At 45.8% G+C, this 15,928-nt stretch overlaps 13 non-coding genes across 13 annotated transcripts; all 13 read right to left on the bottom strand.

The window, feature by feature from the left end:
• Positions 1-785: 785 nt before the first annotated feature.
• On the bottom strand, positions 786-904 carry LOC130399674 (5S ribosomal RNA). The gene has a single exon (XR_008902177.1). It is a non-coding gene; the product is annotated as a 5S ribosomal RNA (ribosomal RNA).
• Positions 905-1,423: 519 nt separating this feature from the next.
• Positions 1,424-1,542, bottom strand: LOC130394890 (5S ribosomal RNA). Its single transcript, XR_008898005.1, has one exon. It is a non-coding gene; the product is annotated as a 5S ribosomal RNA (ribosomal RNA).
• A 529-nt stretch (positions 1,543-2,071) lies between these two features.
• Positions 2,072-2,190, bottom strand: LOC130394462 (5S ribosomal RNA). Its single transcript, XR_008897617.1, has one exon. It is a non-coding gene; the product is annotated as a 5S ribosomal RNA (ribosomal RNA).
• Positions 2,191-2,719: 529 nt separating this feature from the next.
• Positions 2,720-2,838, bottom strand: LOC130400898 (5S ribosomal RNA). The gene has a single exon (XR_008903367.1). It is a non-coding gene; the product is annotated as a 5S ribosomal RNA (ribosomal RNA).
• Positions 2,839-3,357: 519 nt separating this feature from the next.
• LOC130395615 (5S ribosomal RNA) lies at positions 3,358-3,476 on the bottom strand. The gene has a single exon (XR_008898654.1). It is a non-coding gene; the product is annotated as a 5S ribosomal RNA (ribosomal RNA).
• Positions 3,477-4,131: 655 nt separating this feature from the next.
• Positions 4,132-4,251, bottom strand: LOC130395384 (5S ribosomal RNA). The gene has a single exon (XR_008898446.1). It is a non-coding gene; the product is annotated as a 5S ribosomal RNA (ribosomal RNA).
• A 519-nt stretch (positions 4,252-4,770) lies between these two features.
• Positions 4,771-4,889, bottom strand: LOC130399420 (5S ribosomal RNA). The gene has a single exon (XR_008901931.1). It is a non-coding gene; the product is annotated as a 5S ribosomal RNA (ribosomal RNA).
• A 529-nt stretch (positions 4,890-5,418) lies between these two features.
• On the bottom strand, positions 5,419-5,537 carry LOC130395236 (5S ribosomal RNA). Its single transcript, XR_008898315.1, has one exon. It is a non-coding gene; the product is annotated as a 5S ribosomal RNA (ribosomal RNA).
• Positions 5,538-6,066: 529 nt separating this feature from the next.
• On the bottom strand, positions 6,067-6,185 carry LOC130401178 (5S ribosomal RNA). The gene has a single exon (XR_008903640.1). It is a non-coding gene; the product is annotated as a 5S ribosomal RNA (ribosomal RNA).
• Positions 6,186-11,311: 5,126 nt separating this feature from the next.
• LOC130400487 (5S ribosomal RNA) lies at positions 11,312-11,430 on the bottom strand. Its single transcript, XR_008902970.1, has one exon. It is a non-coding gene; the product is annotated as a 5S ribosomal RNA (ribosomal RNA).
• A 529-nt stretch (positions 11,431-11,959) lies between these two features.
• Positions 11,960-12,078, bottom strand: LOC130396636 (5S ribosomal RNA). Its single transcript, XR_008899261.1, has one exon. It is a non-coding gene; the product is annotated as a 5S ribosomal RNA (ribosomal RNA).
• A 529-nt stretch (positions 12,079-12,607) lies between these two features.
• On the bottom strand, positions 12,608-12,726 carry LOC130400782 (5S ribosomal RNA). Its single transcript, XR_008903255.1, has one exon. It is a non-coding gene; the product is annotated as a 5S ribosomal RNA (ribosomal RNA).
• Positions 12,727-13,255: 529 nt separating this feature from the next.
• Positions 13,256-13,374, bottom strand: LOC130401177 (5S ribosomal RNA). The gene has a single exon (XR_008903638.1). It is a non-coding gene; the product is annotated as a 5S ribosomal RNA (ribosomal RNA).
• Between the last annotated feature and the right edge of the window lie 2,554 nt (positions 13,375-15,928).

Raw genomic sequence — 15,928 nt, 5'->3', positions numbered from 1 at the left:
TTTTCGAAACCGCGTGAGACATCGGAAAAAAAACCGAACTAAATTATACTAATACTCCCCCAAACAGCAAGCTGTCGGGGGAATAAACGACTAGACGCAAAACTAACCAAAAAAATATCTATAAATACTTGATTTACCACCAAAAGAATCCTCGCTCCAACACCGTCCTCCTCTCACCACTCAAGCACACCAAACACTTCCTCAATGGGCGTATCACTTCCTCAATGGGCGTGTTCAGGGTGGTATGGCCGTAAGCAATTAGTGCAGGCGCAAAACCAGGTTTTATACAGTAGCACATACGGAGTGAGAAAGCTGCTGAGGCTCGACGTTACACTTTTACAAAAACAATCATTAGTTAGATATAAACGGCAGTAATTGATTCAGTAGGACTCCTTATCCATGTAAACGATCATTGTGACATCTGAATTCATTAATTATCTGAAATACACTGCGTGTGCGTGTGATGTTAAATGTTTGAACCAAGGTTAACGGTTAAAGTGTCAGAGAATGGGTGGTGATTTTTTGACGTCCTCCCATGATCTGAAGTGAGCGTGCGTGTTTGTGTTGGTGAAAGTTTAAGAAATGTACAACTGTCGGTTCAGCTCTCTGGTGCTCCCTGCTGGCAGTATCACTATACTGTCCTCATGTTTCACAAAAATAGTTTTGAGAGACGTTGTCAGTTTTTGTATGTTGCTTAAATCCTCCAAAGCGGTTGGCAGTAAACATCAGGTCACGGTACGCCACGGTAGGCCACGGAGGCAATGAGCTCGAGTTGAAAAAGAAATAGCTTACAGCACCTGGTATTCCCAGGCGGTCTCCCATCCAAGTACTAACCAGGCCCGACCCTGCTTAGCTTCCGAGATCAAACGAGATCGGGCGTGTTCAGGGTGGTATGGCCGTAAGCAATTAGTGCAGGCGCAAAACCAGGTTTTATACAGTAGCACATAAGGAGTGAGAAAGCTGCTGAGGCTCGACGTTACACTCTTACAAAAACAATCATTAGTTAGATATAAACGGCAGTAATTGATTCAGTAGGACTCCTTATCCATGTAAACGATCATTGTGACATCTGAATTCATTCATTATCTGAAATACACTGCGTGTGCGTGTGATGTTAAATGTTTGAACCAAGGTTAACGGTTAAAGTGTCAGAGAATGGGTGGGGATTTTTTGACGTCCTCCCATGATCTGAAGTGAGCGTGCGTGTTTGTGTTGGTGAAAGTTTAAGAAATGTACAACTGTCGGTTCAGCTCTCTGGTGCTCCCTGCTGGCAGTATCACTATACTGTCCTCATGTTTCACAAAAGCAGTTTTGAGAGACGTTGTCAGTTTTTGTATGTTGCTTAAATCCTCCAAAGCGGTTGGCAGTAAACATCAGGTCACGGTACGCCACGGAGTCAATGAGCTCGAGTTGAAAAAGAAAAAGCTTACAGCACCTGGTATTCCCAGGCAGACTCCCATCCAAGTACTAACCAGGCCCGACCCTGCATAGCTTCCGAGATCAGACGAGATCGGGCGTGTTCAGGGTGGTATGGCCGTAAGCAATTAGTGCAGGCGCAAAACCAGGTTTTATACAGTAGCACATAAGGAGTGAGAAAGCTGCTGAGGCTCGACGTTACACTTTTACAAAAACAATCATTAGTTAGATATAAACGGCAGTAATTGATTCAGTAGGACTCCTTATCCATGTAAACGATCATTGTGACATCTGAATTCATTAATTATCTGAAATACACTGCGTGTGCGTGTGATGTTAAATGTTTGAACCAAGGTTAACGGTTAAAGTGTCAGAGAATGGGTGGTGATTTTTTGACGTCCTCCCATGATCTGAAGTGAGCGTGCGTGTTTGTGTTGGTGAAAGTTTAAGAAATGTACAACTGTCGGTTCAGCTCTCTGGTGCTCCCTGCTGGCAGTATCACTATACTGTCCTCATGTTTCACAAAAACAGTTTTGAGAGACGTTGTCAGTTTTTGTATGTTGCTTAAATCCTCCAAAGCGGTTGGCAGTAAACATCAGGTCACGGTACGCCACGGTAGGCCACGGAGGCAATGAGCTCGAGTTGAAAAAGAAAAAGCTTACAGCACCTGGTATTCCCAGGCGGACTCCCATCCAAGTACTAACCAGGCCCGACCCTGCTTAGCTTCCGATATCAGACGAGATCGGGCATGTTCAGGGTGGTATGGCCGTAAGCAAATAGTACTGGCGCAAAACCAGGTTTTATACAGTAGCACATAAGGAGTGAGAAAGCTGCTGAGGCTCGACGTTACACTTTTACAAAAACAATCATCAGTTAGATATAAACGGCAGTAATTGATTCAGTAGGACTCCTTATCCATGTAAACGATCATTGTGACATCTGAATTCATTAATTATCTGAAACACACTGCGTGTGCGTGTGATGTTAAATGTTTGAACCAAGGTTAACGGTTAAAGTGTCAGAGAATGGGTGGTGATTTTTTGACGTCCTCCCATGATCTGAAGTGAGCGTGCGTGTTTGTGTTGGTGAAAGTTCAAGAAATGTACAACTGTCGTTTCAGCTCTCTGGTGCTCCCTGCTGGCAGTATCACTATACTGTCCTCATGTTTCACAAAAATAGTTTTGAGAGACGTTGTCAGTTTTTGTATGTTGCTTAAATCCTCCAAAGCGGTTGGCAGTAAACATCAGGTCACGGTACGCCACGGTAGGCCACGGAGGCAATGAGCTCGAGTTGAAAAAGAAAAAGCTTACAGCACCTGGTATTCCCAGGCGGTCTCCCATCAAAGTACTAATCAGGCCCGACCCTGCTTAGCTTCCGAGATCAAACGAGATCGGGCGTGTTCAGGGTGGTATGGCCGTAATCAATTAGTGCAGGAGCAAAACCAGGTTTTATACAGTAGCACATAAGGAGTGAGAAAGCTGCTGAGGCTCGACGTTACACTTTTACAAAAACAATCATTAGTTAGATATAAACGGCAGTAATTGATTCAGTAGGACTCCTTATCCATGTAAACGATCATTGTGACATCTGAATTCATTAATTATCTGAAATACACTGCGTGTGCGTGTGATGTTAAATGTTTGAACCAAGGTTAACGGTTAAAGTGTCAGAGAATGGGTGGTGATTTTTTGACGTCCTCCCATGATCTGAAGTGAGCGTGCGTGTTTGTGTTGGTGAAAGTTTAAGAAATGTACAACTGTCGGTTCAGCTCTCTGGTGCTCCCTGCTGGCAGTATCACTATACTGTCCTCATGTTTCACAAAAGCAGTTTTGAGAGACGTTGTCAGTTTTTGTATGTTGCTTAAATCCTCCAAAGCGGTTGGCAGTAAACATCAGGTCACGGTACGCCACGGAGGCAATGAGCTCGAGTTGAAAAAGAAAAAGCTTACAGCACCTGGTATTCCCAGGCGGTCTCCCATCCAAGTACTAACCAGGTCCGACCCTGCATAGCTTCTGAGATCAGACGAGATCGGGCGTGTTCAGCGTGGTATGGCCGTAAGCAATTAGTGCAGGCGCAAAACCAGGTTTTATACAGTAGCACATAAGGAGTGAGAAAGCTGCTGAGGCTCGACGTTACACTTTTACAAAAACAATCATTAGTTAGATATAAACGGCAGTAATTGATTCAGTAGGACTCCTTATCCATGTAAACGATCATTGTGACATCTGAATTCATTAATTATCTGAAATACACTGCGTGTGCGTGTGATGTTAAATGTTTGAACCAAGGTTAACGGTTAAAGTGTCAGAGAATGGGTGGTGATTTTTTGACGTCCTCCCATGATCTGAAGTGAGCGTGCGTGTTTGTGTTGGTGAAAGTTTAAGAAATGTACAACTGTCGGTTCAGCTCTCTGGTGCTCCCTGCTGGCAGTATCACTATACTGTCCTCATGTTTCACAAAAATAGTTTTGAGAGACGTTGTCAGTTTTTGTATGTTGCTTAAATCCTCCAAAGCGGTTGGCAGTAAACATCAGGTCAAGGTACGCCACAGTAGGCCACGGAGGCAATGAGCTCGAGTTGAAAAAAAAAATGCGTACATCACCTGGTATTCCCAGGCGGTGTCCCATCCAAGTACTAACCAGGCCCGACCATGCTTAGCTTCCGAGATCAGACGAGATCGGTCGTGTTTTTTTTCTCTTTTGGTGACACCCGTCACTACTTACAGCAACCTGGCCTTCTGAGGAGGTCTCCCATCCAAGTACTAACCAGGCCCGACCCTGCTTAGCTTCCGAGATCAGACTAGATCGGGCGTGTTCAGGGTGGTATGGCCGTAAGCAATTAGTGCAGGCGCAAAACCAGGTTTTATACAGTAGCACATAAGGAGTGAGAAAGCTGCTGAGGCTCGACGTTACACTCTTACAAAAACAATCATTAGTTAGATATAAACGGCAGTAATTGATTCAGTAGGACTCCTTATCCATGTAAACGATCATTGTGACATCTGAATTCATTAATTATCTGAAATACACTGCGTGTGCGTGTGATGTTAAATGTTTGAACCAAGGTTAACGGTTAAAGTGTCAGAGAATGGGTGGTGATTTTTTGACGTCCTCCCATGATCTGAAGTGAGCGTGCGTGTTTGCGTTGGTGAAAGTTTAAGAAATGTACAACTGTCGGTTCAGCTCTCTGGTGCTCCCTGCTGGCAGTATCACTATACTGTCCTCATGTTTCACAAAAATAGTTTTGAGAGACGTTGTCAGTTTTTGTATGTTGCTTAAATCCTCCAAAGCGGTTGGCAGTAAACATCAGGTCACGGTACGCCACGGAGTCAATGAGCTCGAGTTGAAAAAGAAAAAGCTTACAGCACCTGGTATTCCCAGGCGGTCTCCCATCCAAGTACTAACCAGGCCCGACCCTGCTTAGCTTCCGAGATCAGACGAGATCGGGCGTGTTCAGGGTGGTATGGCCGTAAGCAATTAGTGCGGGCGCAAAACCAGGTTTTATACAGTAGCACATAAGGAGTGAGAAAGCTGCTGAGGCTCGACGTTACACTTTTACAAAAACAATCATTAGTTAGATATAAACGGCAGTAATTGATTCAGTAGGACTCCTTATCCATGTAAACGATCATTGTGACATCTGAATTCATTAATTATCTGAAATACACTGCGTGTGCGTGTGATGTTAAATGTTTGAACCAAGGTTAACGGTTAAAGTGTCAGAGAATGGGTGGTGATTTTTTGACGTCCTCCCATGATCTGAAGTGAGCGTGCGTGTTTGTGTTGGTGAAAGTTTAAGAAATGTACAACTGTCGGTTCAGCTCTCTGGTGCTCCCTGCTGGCAGTATCACTATACTGTCCTCATGTTTCACAAAAATAGTTTTGAGAGACGTTGTCAGTTTTTGTATGTTGCTTAAATCCTCCAAAGCGGTTGGCAGTAAACATCAGGTCCCGGTACGCCACGGTAGGCCACGGAGGCAATGAGCTCGAGTTGAAAAAGAAAAAGCGTACAGCACCTGGTATTCCCAGGCGGTGTCCCATCCAAGAACTAACCAGGCCCGACCCTGCTTAGCTTCCGAGATCAGACGAGATCGGGCGTGTTCAAGGTGGTATGGCCGTAAGCAATTAGTGCAGGCGCAAAACCAGGTTTTATACAGTAGCACATAAGGAGTGAGAAAGCTGCTGAGGCTCGACGTTACACTCTTACAAAAACAATCATTAGTTAGATATAAACGGCAGTAATTGATTCAGTAGGACTCCTTATCCATGTAAACGATCATTGTGACATCTGAATTCATTAATTATCTGAAATACACTGCGTGTGCGTGTGATGTTAAATGTTTGAACCAAGGTTAACGGTTAAAGTGTCAGAGAATGGGTGGTGATTTTTTGACGTCCTCCCATGATCTGAAGTGAGCGTGCGTGTTTGTGTTGGTGAAAGTTTAAGAAATGTACAACTGTCGGTTCAGCTCTCTGGTGCTCCCTGCTGGCAGTATCACTATACTGTCCTCATGTTTCACAAAAATAGTTTTGAGAGACGTTGTCAGTTTTTGTATGTTGCTTAAATCCTCCAAAGCGGTTGGCAGTAAACATCAGGTCACGGTACGCCACGGTAGGCCACGGAGTCAATGAGCTCGAGTTGAAAAAGAAAAAGCTTACAGCACCTGGTATTCCCAGGCTGTCTCCCATCCAAGTACTAACCAGGCCCGACCCTGCTTAGCTTCCGAGATCAGACGAGATCGGGCGTGTTCAGGGTGGTATGGCCGTAAGCAATTAGTGCAGGCGCAAAACCAGGTTTTATACAGTAGCACATAAGGAGTGAGAAAGCTGCTGAGGCTCGACGTTACACTTTTACAAAAACAATCATTAGTTAGATATAAACGGCAGTAATTGATTCAGTAGGACTCCTTATCCATGTAAACGATCATTGTGAAATCTGAATTCATTAATTATCTGAAATACACTGCGTGTGCGTGTGATGTTAAATGTTTGAACCAAGGTTAACGGTTAAAGTGTCAGAGAATGGGTGGTGATTTTTTGACGTCCTCCCATGATCTGAAGTGAGCGTGCGTGTTTGTGTTGGTGAAAGTTTAAGAAATGTACAACTGTCGGTTCAGCTCTCTGGTGCTCCCTGCTGGCAGTATCACTATACTGTCCTCATGTTTCACAAAAACAGTTTTGAGAGACGTTGTCAGTTTTTGTATGTTGCTTAAATCCTCCAAAGCGGTTGGCAGTAAACATCAGGTCACGGTACGCCACGGTAGGCCACGGAGGCAATGAGCTCGAGTTGAAAAAGAAATAGCTTACAGCACCTGGTATTCCCAGGCGGTCTCCCAACCAAGTACTAACCAGGCCCGACCCTGCTTAGCTTCCGAGATCAGACGAGATCGGGCGTGTTTTTTTTTTTTTTTTTTTTATCAAAAAATATAGTTTACAATTAAAATTCCGTATTTACAGTAATTTACAATCTTTTACGGTCATAACCAAACACAGTATGACACACAGAAGACATACAGACAGTTGATAATCACAAATGTACGCAACAATCACATAGAGAGGTTAACCCTAATCATACACAACAAACATTTGCGTCGGAGTGGTCTGCCAGGGCCCTGTACCACGAAGCTCGCTTAGAGGGCTAGCGAGGTATGTTGAGCTCCAAGCCTGGGTTAGTTGTACCACGAAAGTCGATCTCTTTTAGCGTCGCTGTATCACCATGGTGACTTATGCTCGCAACCAAACCTGGTCGGGAGCAGTTTTTCGGCTTAGTCTAGCCGGAGATCGGCTACTTAAATCGGCGTGCGCAGCTTCCTAGCCCCTCCTCTGACAATGGCGTCACCATTTGTGGGTGTTCCCGTGGACCCCGGCGCACTTCTCGTACAGGCGTCTCTCCGGAGACAGAGGGTTTTACCGGACAGAACCGATCCCTTGGCATTGTCTGACGATATTCCGATTTCAGACTTTATTGTCATTGTGCAAACAACGAAATTGGGGTTCTTCATGAGAGATACAGATTCTCATCAGAGGGTGTTCGTTATTTGATCGTCCTTTTGGACCTTATGTAGACAATGATTACTGTTGCGCATTGTAGCTCATACACAACAAACATTTGCGTCGGAGTGGTCTGCCAGGGCCCTGTACCACGAAGCTCGCTTAGAGGGCTAGCGAGGTATGTTGAGCTCCAAGCCTGGGTTAGTTGTACCACGAAAGTCGATCTCTTTTAGCGTCGCTGTATCACCATGGTGACTTATGCTCGCAACCAAACCTGGTCGGGAGCAGTTTTTCGGCTTAGTCTAGCCGGAGATCGGCTACTTAAATCGGCGTGCGCAGCTTCCTAGCCCCTCCTCTGACAATGGCGTCACCATTTGTGGGTGTTCCCGTGGACCCCGGCGCACTTCTCGTACAGGCGTCTCTCCGGAGACAGAGGGTTTTACCGGACAGAACCGATCCCTTGGCATTGTCTGACGATATTCCGATTTCAGACTTTATTGTCATTGTGCAAACAACGAAATTGGGGTTCTTCATGAGAGATACAGATTCTCATCAGAGGGTGTTCGTTATTTGATCGTCCTTTTGGACCTTATGTAGACAATGATTACTGTTGCGCATTGTGTCTCCGTGTGCTAGAGTGGAGGTAGCGCGTCAGTCTTGAGTTTCTGCGTGGGGGGGTCGACTCCCAAGTGATGCAAATTTATGTGAAGCTTAAAAAGTCCTAATTCTCATGCATATGGAATACTTATTCACTAAAGCTTATGGAATTATAATTTTGTGCTTATTTCGAACTTGAACCCATATTTTCAATGCCGTGCTGGCACCACATCTATGGGGGTAAAATGCATGATGATAGACCGGCGAAATTGAACCCCGGTCGCTGGCTTTCGGGTCTTATACCAATCCATTACGCTAGAGCAGCTAGCGTTGTGTTGGCATAGTTATTTTACAGACAATATGCAGAATATTTTCACTTCTACGCATATAGACTGCTTGATCTATCGTAAAGGTGAGAAAAATGACGCAAAAAACGCCCCTTCCACGTGAACGCGCACTGAACCTAAAGCGGAAAACCTGGTTCAACTAACTGAATCTAAAGTGAGCTTCGTGGTACCATTTAACTCTGATTGCGAGTTGCTGCTCTGTCGAGCCAGGTTTTCCCAAGAAAGCCTGGGTATGTTCAGCGAGCTTCGTGGTATAGGGCACAGGTCTTAACAAGCAGGAAAAACAATGCCCACACTACACACTAAATCCTAACGTCCCTGATTCCGTTACCATGACTAAAGTGCTGTTCCTAACAAAATACTTGTGAAAATCCTCCCCTTCCCATCATTCAGAACCTCCTTCACATTCCCAACCACATCCTCCTTTACAAGTATTGCCACACCACACGATCTTGCCGTCCCACAATTGACGAATAACAGTCCCCTCCATTTCTCCTTGATTTCTGGCATTTTAGCCTGTGTCCAGTTTGTTTCCTGCAGCACTAAAATATCGGATTTAAAATTGATTAACACCTCATCAAACTTCGCCATATTGTTAAGACCGTTGATATTAATTGATGTGAGTGTGACCATTGAAATCAAAAGACACAGAGTGGGTATTACTGTTAAAATCTTTTTTTTTTTTTACGTACCCCTTTCATTTTCAAGTTCCTCTGTTCCTCATCGGAATCAACCCCTCTCCTGCGTCTGACCCTGGGCGCCCTCGCCCTACAAACACCCAACGCCTCATTCCCAGACTTATTCTCCCTCTCCCTTCCATCAGCCAGTGTGGGGGGGGAAATTATAGGCGCCATACCACGCCAATGAGACGCGTCGGCTGTAGCCTCAATAGTCACAGCACAAGACCCCCAGGCTGCATCTTCCTCTACTGTAGGCCACCCGGGCGCCTGTAAAGAGAGGAGCCCCGCTTGAGAGCTCCTGCCCCCCCCCAACCCTGTGCCCCCATCTCCCCCTGATGCCGGGGCCATTGACACAACCAAATCCACTTCTAGGCTAGCCCCCGTGCCATGTCCCGCCTCGTTCCCCAACTGTCCAGACCCCCGCGGCACCTTGGCTACGCCCTCCGCTGGTGTAGGGTGCCCAGATGCCGGTAGAGAGGAAAGCTCTCCTTGAGAGCTTTGCCCCCCGGGCAACCCCATGCCCCCCACACCCGGGTCCTTCAGCACAACCTGTAGCTGACTGTCCAAGACTGTCTCCCCGTCAGACAGCATCCCGTGCTCCATCTCCTCTTCCGCACTCTCTTCCCCTCCACTTTCCTCACTCTCCAACGATACAGCCCTTGAGTCTGGGTCAACTGAGAGGGCACCCCCTCCCACCTGCTCCTCCTTACACACACAATTTCCCTTTCTATTACCACACTCTCTGCATTTAATCACAGCCACACACTCCCTTGCATAGTGCCCCTGCTTCCCGCACTTCCGACAGAGGAAGTCAGGACAGTCCCTCACTATATGTCCAGGCTGGATGCACAATCTACACACCTTTAATTGTCTGTCATGGATGACTCGGAAATATTCAGCACCCTTTTCAGTGTCAAAACGTGTGGACCAAGGCAAGGACCGTACTTCCTTGTTAAACTTCACCTTAACAAACCGTGTACCCTCACATATGGTCATCCCAGGCCACTTCCTCCTTGCAATCGGCGAAACTGCCTCCACACCCCAGTCCGCAAGCTTCTTCAGAACCTCCTCATCCGTAATGTACACTGGTAGACTCATAAAGGACACCACCATCTCATCTGCAGTCAAGTCTTTTGCGACGACGCTGGTCCCCCTTATCCTAAAACCATCCAACAATCGCCTCTTCCCGTTGGGGTGATTCATCGTTACTTCATATTGGTTCAATGAGAGGTAGCGACATCCCAAGACCAATCCACATACACTCTGCATCGCCCTTAGCATCTCCATCATCGGGATTTTCTCCTCTCCCACAAGCTCCACAGCCACAGACAACTCCCTGCTGTAGCTCGGGCCACCATCCGCAACCTTGTCCTCCTTCTCTCTTGTTGCTCTCTCCGCAGTCACCGGTCTCCCGCCTAGTACGTCCTCCGATGTCCTCTTCGCCACACAACCACCATCCGTCACCGCAGCAGGAGCCGTGTTCCGTTCCATGCCGTCTTCTATTCGAGTTTTCGAAACCGCGTGAGACATCGAAAAAAAACCGAACTAAATTATACTAATACTCCCCCAAACAGCAAGCTGTCGGGGGAATAAACGACTAGACGCAAAACTAACCAAAAAAATATCTATAAATACTTGATTTACCACCAAAAGAATCCTCGCTCCAACACCGTCCTCCTCTCACCACTCAAGCACACCAAACACTTCCTCAATGGGCGTATCACTTCCTCAATGGGCGTGTTCAGGGTGGTATGGCCGTAAGCAATTAGTGCAGGCGCAAAACCAGGTTTTATACAGTAGCACATACGGAGTGAGAAAGCTGCTGAGGCTCGACGTTACACTTTTACAAAAACAATCATTAGTTAGATATAAACGGCAGTAATTGATTCAGTAGGACTCCTTATCCATGTAAACGATCATTGTGACATCTGAATTCATTAATTATCTGAAATACACTGCGTGTGCGTGTGATGTTAAATGTTTGAACCAAGGTTAACGGTTAAAGTGTCAGAGAATGGGTGGTGATTTTTTGACGTCCTCCCATGATCTGAAGTGAGCGTGCGTGTTTGTGTTGGTGAAAGTTTAAGAAATGTACAACTGTCGGTTCAGCTCTCTGGTGCTCCCTGCTGGCAGTATCACTATACTGTCCTCATGTTTCACAAAAATAGTTTTGAGAGACGTTGTCAGTTTTTGTATGTTGCTTAAATCCTCCAAAGCGGTTGGCAGTAAACATCAGGTCACGGTACGCCACGGAGTCAATGAGCTCGAGTTGAAAAAGAAAATGCTTACAGCACCTGGTATTCCCAGGCGGTCTCCCATCCAAGTACTAACCAGGCCCGACCCTGCTTAGCTTCCGAGATCAGACGAGATCGGGCGTGTTCAGGGTGGTATGGCCGTGAGCACTTAGTGCAGGCGCAAAACCAGGTTTTATACAGTAGCACATAAGGAGTGAGAAAGCTGCTGAGGCTCGACGTTACACTCTTACAAAAACAATCATTAGTTAGATATAAACGGCAGTAATTGATTCAGTAGGACTCCTTATCCATGTAAACGATCATTGTGACATCTGAATTCATTAATTATCTGAAATACACTGCGTGTGCGTGTGATGTTAAATGTTTGAACCAAGGTTAACGGTTAAAGTGTCAGAGAATGGGTGGTGATTTTTTGACGTCCTCCCATGATCTGAAGTGAGCGTGCGTGTTTGTGTTGGTGAAAGTTTAAGAAATGTACAACTGTCGGTTCAGCTCTCTGGTGCTCCCTGCTGGCAGTATCACTATGCTGTCCTCATGTTTCACAAAAATAGTTTTGAGAGACGTTGTCAGTTTTTGTATGTTGCTTAAATCCTCCAAAGCGGTTGGCAGTAAACATCAGGTCACGGTACGCCACGGTAGGCCACGGAGTCAATGAGCTCGAGTTGAAAAAGAAAAAGCTTACAGCACCTGGTATTCCCAGGCGGTCTCCCATCCAAGTACTAACCAGGCCCAACCCTGCTTAGCTTCCGAGTTCAGACGAGATCGGGCGTGCTCAGGGTGGTATGGCCGTAAGCAATTAGTACAGGCGCAAAACCAGGTTTTATACAGTAGCACATAAGGAGTGAGAAAGCTGCTGAGGCTCGACATTACACTTTTACAAAAACAATCATTAATTAGATATAAACGGCAGTAATTGATTCAGTAGGACTCCTTATCCATGTAAACGATCATTGTGACATCTGAATTCATTAATTATCTGAAATACACTGCGTGTGCGTGTGATGTTAAATGTTTGAACCAAGGTTAACGGTTAAAGTGTCAGAGAATGGGTGGGGATTTTTTGACGTCCTCCCATGATCTGAAGTGAGCGTGCGTGTTTGTGTTGGTGAAAGTTTAAGAAATGTACAACTGTCGGTTCAGCTCTCTGGTGCTCCCTGCTGGCAGTATCACTATACTGTCCTCATGTTTCACAAAAACAGTTTTGAGAGACGTTGTCAGTTTTTGTATGTTGCTTAAATCCTCCAAAGCGGTTGGCAGTAAACATCAGGTCACGGTACGCCACGGTAGGCCACGGAGTCAATGAGCTCGAGTTGAAAAAGAAAAAGCTAACAGCACCTGGTATTCCCAGGCGGTCTCCCATCCAAGTACTAACCAGGCCCGACCCTGCTTAGCTTCCGAGTTCAGACGAGATCGGGCGTGTTCAGGGTGGTATAGCCGCAAGCAAATAGTGCAGGCGCAAAACCAGGTTTTATACAGTAGCACATAAGGAGTGAGAAAGCTGCTGAGGCTCGACGTTACACTCTTACAAAAACAATCATTAGTTAGATATAAACGGCAGTAATTGATTCAGTAGGACTCCTTATCCATGTAAACGATCATTGTGACATCTGAATTCATTAATTATCTGAAATACACTGCGTGTGCGTGTGATGTTAAATGTTTGAACCAAGGTTAACGGTTAAAGTGTCAGAGAATGGGTGGTGATTTTTTGACGTCCTCCCATGATCTGAAGTGAGCGTGCGTGTTTGTGTTGGTGAAAGTTTAAGAAATGTACAACTGTCGGTTCAGCTCTCTGGTGCTCCCTGCTGGCAGTATCACTATACTGTCCTCATGTTTCACAAAAATAGTTTTGAGAGACGTTGTCAGTTTTTGTATGTTGCTTAAATCCTCCAAAGCGGTTGGCAGTAAACATCAGGTCACGGTACGCCACGGTAGGCCACGGAGTCAATGAGCTCGAGTTGAAAAAGAAAAAGCTTACAGCACCTGGTATTCCCAGGCTGTCTCCCATCCAAGTACTAACCAGGCCCGACCCTGCTTAGCTTCCGAGATCAGACGAGATCGGGCGTGTTCAGGGTGGTATGGCCGTAAGCAATTAGTGCAGGCGCAAAACCAGGTTTTATACAGTAGCACATAAGGAGTGAGAAAGCTGCTGAGGCTCGACGTTACACTTTTACAAAAACAATCATTAGTTAGATATAAACGGCAGTAATTGATTCAGTAGGACTCCTTATCCATGTAAACGATCATTGTGAAATCTGAATTCATTAATTATCTGAAATACACTGCGTGTGCGTGTGATGTTAAATGTTTGAACCAAGGTTAACGGTTAAAGTGTCAGAGAATGGGTGGTGATTTTTTGACGTCCTCCCATGATCTGAAGTGAGCGTGCGTGTTTGTGTTGGTGAAAGTTTAAGAAATGTACAACTGTCGGTTCAGCTCTCTGGTGCTCCCTGCTGGCAGTATCACTATACTGTCCTCATGTTTCACAAAAACAGTTTTGAGAGACGTTGTCAGTTTTTGTATGTTGCTTAAATCCTCCAAAGCGGTTGGCAGTAAACATCAGGTCACGGTACGCCACGGTAGGCCACGGAGGCAATGAGCTCGAGTTGAAAAAGAAATAGCTTACAGCACCTGGTATTCCCAGGCGGTCTCCCAACCAAGTACTAACCAGGCCCGACCCTGCTTAGCTTCCGAGATCAGACGAGATCGGGCGTGTTTTTTTTTTTTTTTTTTTTATCAAAAAATATAGTTTACAATTAAAATTCCGTATTTACAGTAATTTACAATCTTTTACGGTCATAACCAAACACAGTATGACACACAGAAGACATACAGACAGTTGATAATCACAAATGTACGCAACAATCACATAGAGAGGTTAACCCTAATCATACACAACAAACATTTGCGTCGGAGTGGTCTGCCAGGGCCCTGTACCACGAAGCTCGCTTAGAGGGCTAGCGAGGTATGTTGAGCTCCAAGCCTGGGTTAGTTGTACCACGAAAGTCGATCTCTTTTAGCGTCGCTGTATCACCATGGTGACTTATGCTCGCAACCAAACCTGGTCGGGAGCAGTTTTTCGGCTTAGTCTAGCCGGAGATCGGCTACTTAAATCGGCGTGCGCAGCTTCCTAGCCCCTCCTCTGACAATGGCGTCACCATTTGTGGGTGTTCCCGTGGACCCCGGCGCACTTCTCGTACAGGCGTCTCTCCGGAGACAGAGGGTTTTACCGGACAGAACCGATCCCTTGGCATTGTCTGACGATATTCCGATTTCAGACTTTATTGTCATTGTGCAAACAACGAAATTGGGGTTCTTCATGAGAGATACAGATTCTCATCAGAGGGTGTTCGTTATTTGATCGTCCTTTTGGACCTTATGTAGACAATGATTACTGTTGCGCATTGTAGCTCATACACAACAAACATTTGCGTCGGAGTGGTCTGCCAGGGCCCTGTACCACGAAGCTCGCTTAGAGGGCTAGCGAGGTATGTTGAGCTCCAAGCCTGGGTTAGTTGTACCACGAAAGTCGATCTCTTTTAGCGTCGCTGTATCACCATGGTGACTTATGCTCGCAACCAAACCTGGTCGGGAGCAGTTTTTCGGCTTAGTCTAGCCGGAGATCGGCTACTTAAATCGGCGTGCGCAGCTTCCTAGCCCCTCCTCTGACAATGGCGTCACCATTTGTGGGTGTTCCCGTGGACCCCGGCGCACTTCTCGTACAGGCGTCTCTCCGGAGACAGAGGGTTTTACCGGACAGAACCGATCCCTTGGCATTGTCTGACGATATTCCGATTTCAGACTTTATTGTCATTGTGCAAACAACGAAATTGGGGTTCTTCATGAGAGATACAGATTCTCATCAGAGGGTGTTCGTTATTTGATCGTCCTTTTGGACCTTATGTAGACAATGATTACTGTTGCGCATTGTGTCTCCGTGTGCTAGAGTGGAGGTAGCGCGTCAGTCTTGAGTTTCTGCGTGGGGGGGTCGACTCCCAAGTGATGCAAATTTATGTGAAGCTTAAAAAGTCCTAATTCTCATGCATATGGAATACTTATTCACTAAAGCTTATGGAATTATAATTTTGTGCTTATTTCGAACTTGAACCCATATTTTCAATGCCGTGCTGGCACCACATCTATGGGGGTAAAATGCATGATGATAGACCGGCGAAATTGAACCCCGGTCGCTGGCTTTCGGGTCTTATACCAATCCATTACGCTAGAGCAGCTAGCGTTGTGTTGGCATAGTTATTTTACAGACAATATGCAGAATATTTTCACTTCTACGCATATAGACTGCTTGATCTATCGTAAAGGTGAGAAAAATGACGCAAAAAACGCCCCTTCCACGTGAACGCGCACTGAACCTAAAGCGGAAAACCTGGTTCAACTAACTGAATCTAAAGTGAGCTTCGTGGTACCATTTAACTCTGATTGCGAGTTGCTGCTCTGTCGAGCCAGGTTTTCCCAAGAAAGCCTGGGTATGTTCAGCGAGCTTCGTGGTATAGGGCACAGGTCTTAACAAGCAGGAAAAACAATGCCCACACTACACACTAAATCCTAACGTCCCTGATTCCGTTACCATGACTAAAGTGCTGTTCCTAACAAAATACTTGTGAAAATCCTCCCCTTCCCATCATT

Source organism: Gadus chalcogrammus, chromosome 12 (genome assembly GCF_026213295.1).
Source record: "Gadus chalcogrammus isolate NIFS_2021 chromosome 12, NIFS_Gcha_1.0, whole genome shotgun sequence".
Classification (NCBI taxonomy): Eukaryota; Metazoa; Chordata; class Actinopteri; order Gadiformes; family Gadidae; genus Gadus; species Gadus chalcogrammus.
Note: the sequence above shows the minus strand (reverse complement) of the source record. Positions and strands in the feature narration are given on the sequence as shown.